Consider the following 9547-nt stretch of genomic DNA (forward strand, 5'->3'; position numbering starts at 1 on the left):
ATTTTTGTCTCTTTGTTTGTATTTTTAGCAAAAAAAAGGCAGTGAGGTAAAATCCATGGGTGTGAATACTTTTGGTAGACACCCTATGGTACATGTTTCACAATAATAACAATAATAATAATAATTAATAAAAGCATTTTGTGTGAGCTCTGTAATTCTTTTTTGACTTTTCATATTTAGAGAAGTGATGTTTTTTGTCAAGGGGTTGAGACTGATGTTCAGAAACAAATGCATCTCTAAATCATTGCATTGTGCTAATACACAATTGGTTGTTGCAGAGAGGACCACACCCTGATGATGAGTTATTTAATCTCATTAGTAAACCTTTGCTGCTTTTTATGTAGCTTCTTAAAAAAAAAAAAAAAATCAGTAAGAGTTCTCCTGAGCTCTAAATAGCAATTATTAGTGGAAAAATGTTTTATCTGAAAGATTTGGCCTTATCTACACAAACTACAAATCCCAGAATACTGTTCCAGAGCTAAAGCTGGTCATATGACCGAGCAGAGGGAGCAGGTGGTTTGTGGTCATATGATGTTATTAGCCAACACTCAGAAGCAGCAACGTTTCAGCTGAATCCCTTACATCACTCCTGGCGTCGAAAGGTAAAGCTGGAGTGGTCGCTCCTCCTCACCTTATTGTTTTCTGCCCTTACAGAGGGATGCTGCAGCCTAACAGCACAGAGGGGGGAAGAGAGAGGAGGAGAGAGGCGGAGAGAGGAGGCAAGGATGAGGGGGATGGGAGGCCGTAAAAGGGCTTTTCTATAGACAACAATAGAGCACAGATGTTCATACTGTAGAAATCTATTTGTAAAAACTGTGTGCCTGCAGGCTGTGTGTGTTTGCATGGACAAGTCTGGCTTGGAGATGTGTGAGGAGAAGATGAGTCTGTGTTTACCTCTGATTTAATGCAGGAGTTATATGTGGAGTAGGAAGCATGGCCCGGGGACTCCTGCATGTCTATATTTCCGTTCTGTTCTCCAAAGGTCCTGTATGAGCTGTAAAAAGCTGGACTTTGCTTACAAAAAGTATACAAAGTGTATACTTTGCAATTCAATGCAAAGGATGTCAGTAAAGTGTACTATAAGTACATAATGTCCAGAACATAATGATACCTTCAAACTTGAATGCCACCCTTTGGTCTGTTGCAGTGTTTACTGTAAATGATGGCAACATGTAAAACTCCTCCTCTTTTAAGGCTTCAACAGTAAAACTCATCTCATGTCTGCAGTACATATTACATCAATCAGAAATCAAAGGTGCCTCATTTACAGTGCATGAAAACAAGTTGTGTACCTTTGATGTATTGATCATTTTGGGTCCAAATTTTTTCAGTTTTCAAATCAGGTCATTTCTTTATATAGTAACCTATCAGTTCTATATCTGCCTGGGGGAGACATCAGTGCTCCTCCTCTCCTCTTTCTACCATATTTTTTGTCTCTGACTTTTAAAAACAGGAACATAAACTCACAAAGGTTCAGGGTTCACAGGGGAAGCAAGAGTAGATTCTTGAAGAGTGAAGCTTTAGCTTCCATACCCAGTGGGAGATGACCTGAAGAAAGAGGGCACAGAATGAAAGACAGGTGAAGCAAAGTGTTGACTCCACTCCAAAATTAATTACAACTGGCCATCTTCTACTGTAGACAAATTTACTTTACATGGTCTTTGAAGTAATTATTTTTAATTCTCAAAAGGAGACAAATGAGTTTTAAATACTATTACTAAGGCTGGTTTTTACTACTCACACAATTTTTGTCCATCTTTATAATGTGATGTTAACTCTTTCATGCATAGTAGTCACTACAGTGGAAAACTATCTAAAAGCGATTTTCTTGTGCTTCTTGTGGATTTTTATGTTATAAATGCACACAGACCACTGAAGTGGACACTAATACATCATAAAATACACTATCAACTACTGGCCATCAGCTGCAAATGCAAGAAATTATTTTTGTTAAATCCAAAATGGCCGACAGACAAAAAGCATGCCAACCGACCGGGTCCCTCCTTCCACTGTAGACCCTCCAGGTAAAAAAAAATAAATATTGTGACATCAGATAACCCCTAAAGAACAATACTACTGATGTATTTTTCAAATAACAACTTTGTATTTGGAGAAAATTACAATGGATCACCTAAAAAAAATAATGTTTACAATGTTTTTTTTTCCTACTTTTTTTTATGCCTTAGGAAAATCAATGCAGATTTGGAAAAAAATCCTGACACAAATGATCATAATTCATGCATGAAAGGGTTAAGAATAAAATGTTTACATTTGATCAGATATTTAGTTGAGTAGCCAATAAACCTTATTGGTCTTGGTTTTTAACTTGACTGACTTTTTTTTGGTGTCCTAAAATATCTTCATGACCTTTTTAAGAGTTGATGAGCTTCTGAGTGAAGCACCGTCCATGTTAAGCATTGCATCATCAGCACAAAAGTCTCTTCCAGAAATAAACGCCTTGCTGAAGCTCTTGGAGTTGCATAATTCCACTTAGCAGTACTGTACTGTTGTGGGGTCCCTTCAGTTGGGGAAATGGTAGGGGACAGTTAGGGTGGAGCTACTGGTGCCACACAACACAGTCACTTGATTGGAGGTCAGAAAATGTTGCTGCTTGTGACAGCCATGAAACATACTGAACCAACACACTTGCTGTTGTACTAGTATGACAACACAATAGGTGTTTGGTTTTAACCCCTCCTGATCAGTGAGAGTCTGCCCAGCAATGGAAACTCTCACCTGAATATGGTGCGGCATAGAACAGAGCACTGAACCACAACGCCCCGTGGAAATGAGGCATAAGGAATTCCTTTCACCAGCATTTCCAGAAGCCATCAGTGAGATAATGTGTATGCTTCCACCTGCATTTATCATACTGGTCATCTTTGCCAAACATGTCAGGAGATAGATCTGTCTTAAAAGCAGACTAGTCATCTTTTTCATCGCAGAGTCTGTTGGCCATTTTAGGTCCCCAACCAAGATCCTCAAGAAAATCCTTCAGAATGTTAGAATTAGCAGAGCTAAAGGCTTTTGAGTAGTTCCTGTGGTTTTCCACCTGTGTGCAGCAGCAGCAGCAGCAGCAGCAGCAGCAAAAGACAATCTTAATCAGTGTGGGTGCAAAATTCAATGCTTTTTTTCTTGGGATACTCACAAACAGTGGATTAGTGGGAAACTTTCTTTCAGAGTCTATCAAGCGCTGCTTCATCATTGAAGTTGGTGATCTGTGTATGTTTATAGCTTAATGGCTTACAGGGCTGAACAAAGTGGTCAACACTGGGTGCTGGCAAGACCCATGTGACAATTGTGGAAAATTGGCACGTTTTTCTTTTTTTTTTCTTCATCCAACCCCTTCATCTGTTCCTATGATGCTTTTAATTATGCAGCTAAGCCATTCCAGCTTTAAAATGTCAGGTATAGATTCACCTTCAGTCTGTTATCTAATTATTTAAAAAAAGGAATACAGCACTCCCAGAGGCAGACTCATTTCTGCATAAAAGGAGCAAATTATGAAAATGAAACCTGACAGGAAAAGCAAGCAGAGACTCACATTCTGTTCACACAGTTTACATAAATCACATGAATTACAGCTAATACAACTTTTGGCTATTTGTGCACCAAGAGCATGCAACTTATAAATAAAAATGGGCCTTATATTAGCTTTTCACTTCATATTTATTTATTTATTTCTTTTTGATCTGGTATGATCTCTCCTTGGCCAAATAACAGAGAAAATATTTTTCAACAAACCTTTCTACACTGAAATCTAATGAGTTCTTTTTACTTAAAAACCATATGCAAACGTGTTGCCTCAAAAAAAAAAAAAAAAAAAAAAAAGTTTGCATTTTCTTAATGAAGAAACAACCCTGTTATGGCCCCTGGCCTCTTGAGGCTGTGCAGGTTCCCTCAGCGTAATACGAGTAAAACAACATTGAAACAATGTCAGGCAGAGACATTAAATCTATGTTGAAGCCTGACATTGAAATTGAATTGAAAGTGGTCGGTGACTTGCATGTTGAATCAACGTTAGGGTTTCAACCATAACTGACACTATATCAATGTTGATTCAACCTTCATTTGAACGTGGATTTGCATGTATATTTGTGTTGATTTTACACTGAATCAATGTTGATTCAACCATGATCTGACTGTATCTGCGTGCAGGTTCATGTTGATGTTACACTGAATTGATTTAATACACCAGATACAGAAAAATAGAGCAAAATGTGATTTGTACTGTAGTTGGAAAAATTATTTACAATTTATACAGGATAAACTTCCATCAAATAACTGGTTCAATCTTCCATTAACCACAACCATTTCCAAATAAGTTGATGATTAAATTCATTCAAAAATGTCCATATGCTGGTAAAGATCCCACACAAGTAGTAGTAGTACAGTTCAGTTTAACCAGTTACCAATCCAAGAATCAACAGACTGAATCAGTCTTTAGCAGGTTTAGATCAGTGTTTCAGCCCACCTGCCTTACATGTTTTAGGTGTTTCCCTTCTGCCACAACTGGATGAATCTGTGGATGATTAACAGCCTTCTGCAGTTCTTGATGGCTGCAGAAGAGATCATGCAATCATCTAACTCAGCTCTTCTGGAATAGAGGTACATATAAGCAGATCCCTATGCACATCATAATAAAAAATGGAAAACAAGTGAGTTGAAATGATTTAAAGCCCACCTGCAGCAACCAGCCTTACACTTCCTTGTGCACCACATGCTCTAGTGATGGGCAAATGATCCCTCATGAAGCAATGAAGCTTTCCAACCCTTTGCTTTGCAAAAAGGTTCATTACTCAATGCTTCAATCATCACTCACAAGTGACATCTGCTGGTGAAACTGTAACATCCTTGTCACTTAGTTGGATCATACTTCCAAAAATTACTTAATGCAATATTGTCACAAAGTTTTCATCAAACTCATGTTTAGCAACTGGATAATCAATGAAACCATATTTAATTGTCATATGTTTTAATTATTAAAATTATTTGTAACCAATCTAATCCTGGTTTATGTTGAACGTTAGTGGTTGTGTCGGGTTTTCTTTTACGTCATAGATGGATTTGACAATAAAGACAATTGATGTTTTAATGTCTTGAGAGTGCAGTGTCTCTTGGGGCGTTCACTTTTTCTTGGATTTCTAATTGGCTCTGATCCCTCATATTTGGCTACATGTTGAATTTTAGTTCTGCAACAGGATTAAATCTGTTTCTGCTGTGCAAGACTGATATATCTTTGCTAATCAAACTAAATAATAGTGGAACTTTCCAGAAGGTGAGAAATTGGGAGGTGGAGGGTTAATTATTGTTATCTAAGAAGAATTTTATTGTGAGAGATAATCTCAAAGAATTCCCAGATGTCAGATATTTTCATCTTGCTGGCTCCATTTCAGACAATCAATCAAGTTTATTTGTGTAGCACGTTTCAGCAACAATGCAGTTCAAAGAGATTTACATCATAAAATCACAAAAATATAGTTATAAAAAAAAACATAATCTACAATTGAGAAAACCAGTAACAAACATTACATTTTGATGAGTGCCATCATAAATACACATCGAATATGTTGGTCAGTGTTCATTTTATTTGGCCACTGAAGACAAATATTCTCCTCTGATGCGCGGCCAAATGGACAACTACCCATGAAGTACCACGGCTCATCGCGGTTTTATTTTGAAAATCGACACAATGAAGCAGTCACATGACCCAAGCAATGTGAGGCATCGTTTGTTGCCAGTCACGTGGTTTTCAGCAAGACAACACAAGCCTGAAGCGGGGCTTCATCCGGCATGCCCCCTTTTTACTCGGTACACACCTCGAAGCCTGGCTTCAGATAGCCCATCAGTAACATGCTCTCCTGGACCAAACAATAGGCCCCACCCTATTTTTAAAAAAAACTTAAATCCAACAAAATCCTCAATTATTAAAAAGATCTGGTTGCCCCAAAATAACCAAGATTACTATAGGCACAAAGCAATGCAGTTAATAAACGCATTTAAGATCTAAGTAATATTGCCAAACTTACCATAAATGCTCAGAGTAGAATTCAATTCAGAAGCCTGTTGCAAACAAGCCAGCAGCAAAGTGGCTGTTTGGTTGGGACAACCCACTGGAGTAAAAACGGGGAGGCGGACCATTCCACTCCTTGTAGTAACTTGTAGATATTTTTCTGTCAATACATTATCCACAGTCAGTAATAACATTTATAGACAAGTAAGAAATTGTACAGAAATGAATCACAACCCACTGCTCTCAACATGTAGTGCTTAATTTGAAACATGATTAACCTCCACCAGTAATACAATGTTCTGATCCAGAGCTCAAAGAGGGGATGGGGGCAAGAGAGTCCACTCGTCTCTATTTCCTAATAGTGTTGTTGATTTTACGTTGTTGGAGAAAAGGAAAAATGAAAACCTTTTAGATCCATATTCAGTACAATCATATTTAGACAATAAGTACTATGGATATGTTCAAGTTTATACAGATGCTTCAAAAAACTCAAATAGCAATTCATTGTTCCATGATTCAGTATTAAAAAATGTAAAATAATTACTAATGGAGTTTCAGTTTATACAAGAGAGATGATGGAAATCATTTTGGCTTTAGGACGGATTGAGGAAGTTCGTCCACTGAGAAGTATAGTATGTTCTGATTCAAGTTCATCATTATATTTGTTAAAAAAATAATAATTCTATTAGTAGACCAGATCTTTTATTAGAAATTAAGTTATTAATTTATAGAATTCAGGCAATAGGTTTATGGGTTTATTTTTACATGGGTACCATCACATGTAGGAATAAAAGGAAATGAGTTGGCAGACAAATATGCAAAACAAGCTACAAAAAATAGTTACATTGATATATTGGTACCATTCAGTAAAGAAGAAATCACATCTATTATTAAACAAAAGGTTAAGGGAAGATGGCAGAAGCAGTGGGAAGAACATAGGTGGCTTTACAGTATTCAAAGAAAAGTTGGTGCAATGAGGAGAACAGGACGAAATAGGAAAGAAGAAACCATTATATCAAGACAACGTTTTGGTCATACAGGGTTAAATAGTACATTATTTAAAATGGGAAAACATCCAACAGGAAATTGTGATTTTTGTCTTCAAGAAGAGACAGTAAAACATGTTTTGTTGTTCTGTTCTAAATATTCTGTTGAGAGAAGGGAATTAGTATGTCGATTACAGGAAAATAAATTACAGTTAAATATTCAAGATATTTGGACAAAATTTCTACTTCTGAATATTTTTGTTATTTAATAAATTGATATAAAGAATATAATTTTTTTTGGGAGAATATATATGTAGCATCCCGATCCACACTTCATTCCAGTAGATGGCGGTAATGCACATCATTAAATTGCTTGCCGACCGCCATAAAAAAAGAAGAAGAAGGAAAAAGAAGAAGAACAAGATGAAGAAGAGTCGGGCAGGAGGGAGGAAAGAGCAGAAGGTTAGGGGGGACTGGGGAGAGGGAGGAGGGTGAGAGAAGGGAAGGTTGGGAGGAATGTGTGGATGGGGGAGGGGGTGAAAAGTGGGAAAGGTTTGGGGGGGAGTAGGAGGAGGTGAGGAGGGGTGCAACGAACAGCATACTTGGATTCAAAATTGATTAGACACTGGTCCTCAAGGCAAGCTGACCTGCATGTTTTCAATTCAGCAAAACCCTGTCAATCAGCCATCAATTAAAATCATGTGTGCTGAATTAGGGAAATATCTAAAATTTGCAGGGCAGTGTGCTTGGAGGACCAGTGTTGAAAAACACAGGGTTATACATTGGCATTTCAATCAATAGAGTTCGACCAGAAAACAACATTGATTCAATGACACATTTTCAACATTAGTTAATTGGCTAGAATTTGATGATTGCTTGAAGGTTTATCCACCATCAGTCATCAACCTTAACCATAAATTCAACCTTTGTGATCATAATTCAACATTGAATTAACATCTTTTGCAAACAAGCCAACAGCAAAGTGGCTTTGTGGTTGGGACATCCCACTCATGTAAGTAGTATGGGTGGACCACTTCACTCNAAAAATTATTTACAATTTATACAGGATAAACTTCCATCAAATAACTGGTTCAATCTTCCATTAACCACAACCATTTCCAAATAAGTTGATGATTAAATTCATTCAAAAATGTCCATATGCTGGTAAAGATCCCACACAAGTAGTAGTAGTACAGTTCAGTTTAACCAGTTACCAATCCAAGAATCAACAGACTGAATCAGTCTTTAGCAGGTTTAGATCAGTGTTTCAGCCCACCTGCCTTACATGTTTTAGGTGTTTCCCTTCTGCCACAACTGGATGAATCTGTGGATGATTAACAGCCTTCTGCAGTTCTTGATGGCTGCAGAAGAGATCATGCAATCATCTAACTCAGCTCTTCTGGAATAGAGGTACATATAAGCAGATCCCTATGCACATCATAATAAAAAATGGAAAACAAGTGAGTTGAAATGATTTAAAGCCCACCTGCAGCAACCAGCCTTACACTTCCTTGTGCACCACATGCTCTAGTGATGGGCAAATGATCCCTCATGAAGCAATGAAGCTTTCCAACCCTTTGCTTTGCAAAAAGGTTCATTACTCAATGCTTCAATCATCACTCACAAGTGACATCTGCTGGTGAAACTGTAACATCCTTGTCACTTAGTTGGATCATACTTCCAAAAATTACTTAATGCAATATTGTCACAAAGTTTTCATCAAACTCATGTTTAGTAATAGGAGAATCAATGAAACCATATGTAATTGTCATATGATTTAATTGTTAAAATGATTTGTCGCCAATCTAATCCTGGTATATGTTGAAGGTCAGTGGTTGTGTTGGGTTTTCTTTTATGTCATAGACAGATTTGACAATAAAGACATTTGATGTTTTAATGACTTGGGAGTGCAGTGCCTGTTGGGGCGTTCACTTTTTCTTGGATTTCTAATTGGCTCTGATCCCTTATATTTGGCTACATGTTGAATTTTAGTTCTGCAACAGCATTAAATCTGTTTCTGCTGTGCAAGACTCATATATCTTTGCTAATCAGAGTACAAATAATAGTGGAACTTTCCAGAAGGTGAGAAATTGGGAGGTGGAGGGTTAATTATTATCTAAGAAGAATTTTATTGTGAGTTTAATCTCAAAGTATTTCCAGATGTCAGAGATTTTCCTCTTGCTGGCTCCATTTCAGACAATCAATCAAGTTTATTTGTGTAACACGTTTCAGCAACAATGCAGTTCAAAGAGATTTACATCATAAAATCACAAAAATATAGTTATAAAAAAACAACATAATCTACAATTGAGAAAATCAGTAACAAACTTTACATTTTGATGAGTGCCATCATCAATACACATCAAATATGTTGGTCAATGTTCATTTTATTTTGGCCACTGAAGACAAATATTCTCCTCTGATCTGCGACCAAATGGACAACAACCCATGAAGTAGCACGGCTAATCGTGCTTTTATTTTGAAAATCGACACGCTAAATGAAGCAGTCACATGACCCATGCAATGCGTGGCATCGTTTATTGCCAGT

General features: G+C 37.1%; 1 protein-coding gene across 2 annotated transcripts in view; it reads left to right on the forward strand.

Moving 5' to 3' along the window:
• Window positions 1-512: 512 nt before the first annotated feature.
• Window positions 513-9547, forward strand: part of tsnare1 (T-SNARE Domain Containing 1) — a 147547-nt gene continuing 138512 nt past the window's right edge. For both annotated transcript variants that reach the window (XM_015051561.1, XM_015051562.1), the window contains exon 1: window positions 513-602. The gene's annotated coding sequence lies outside the window, so the exon portion shown is untranslated. The remainder of the gene's footprint in view (window positions 603-9547) is intronic.

Source organism: Poecilia latipinna, unplaced genomic scaffold (genome assembly GCF_001443285.1).
Source record: "Poecilia latipinna isolate Pla-1442-1.1 unplaced genomic scaffold, P_latipinna-1.0 Scaffold1052, whole genome shotgun sequence".
Classification (NCBI taxonomy): domain Eukaryota; kingdom Metazoa; phylum Chordata; class Actinopteri; order Cyprinodontiformes; family Poeciliidae; genus Poecilia; species Poecilia latipinna.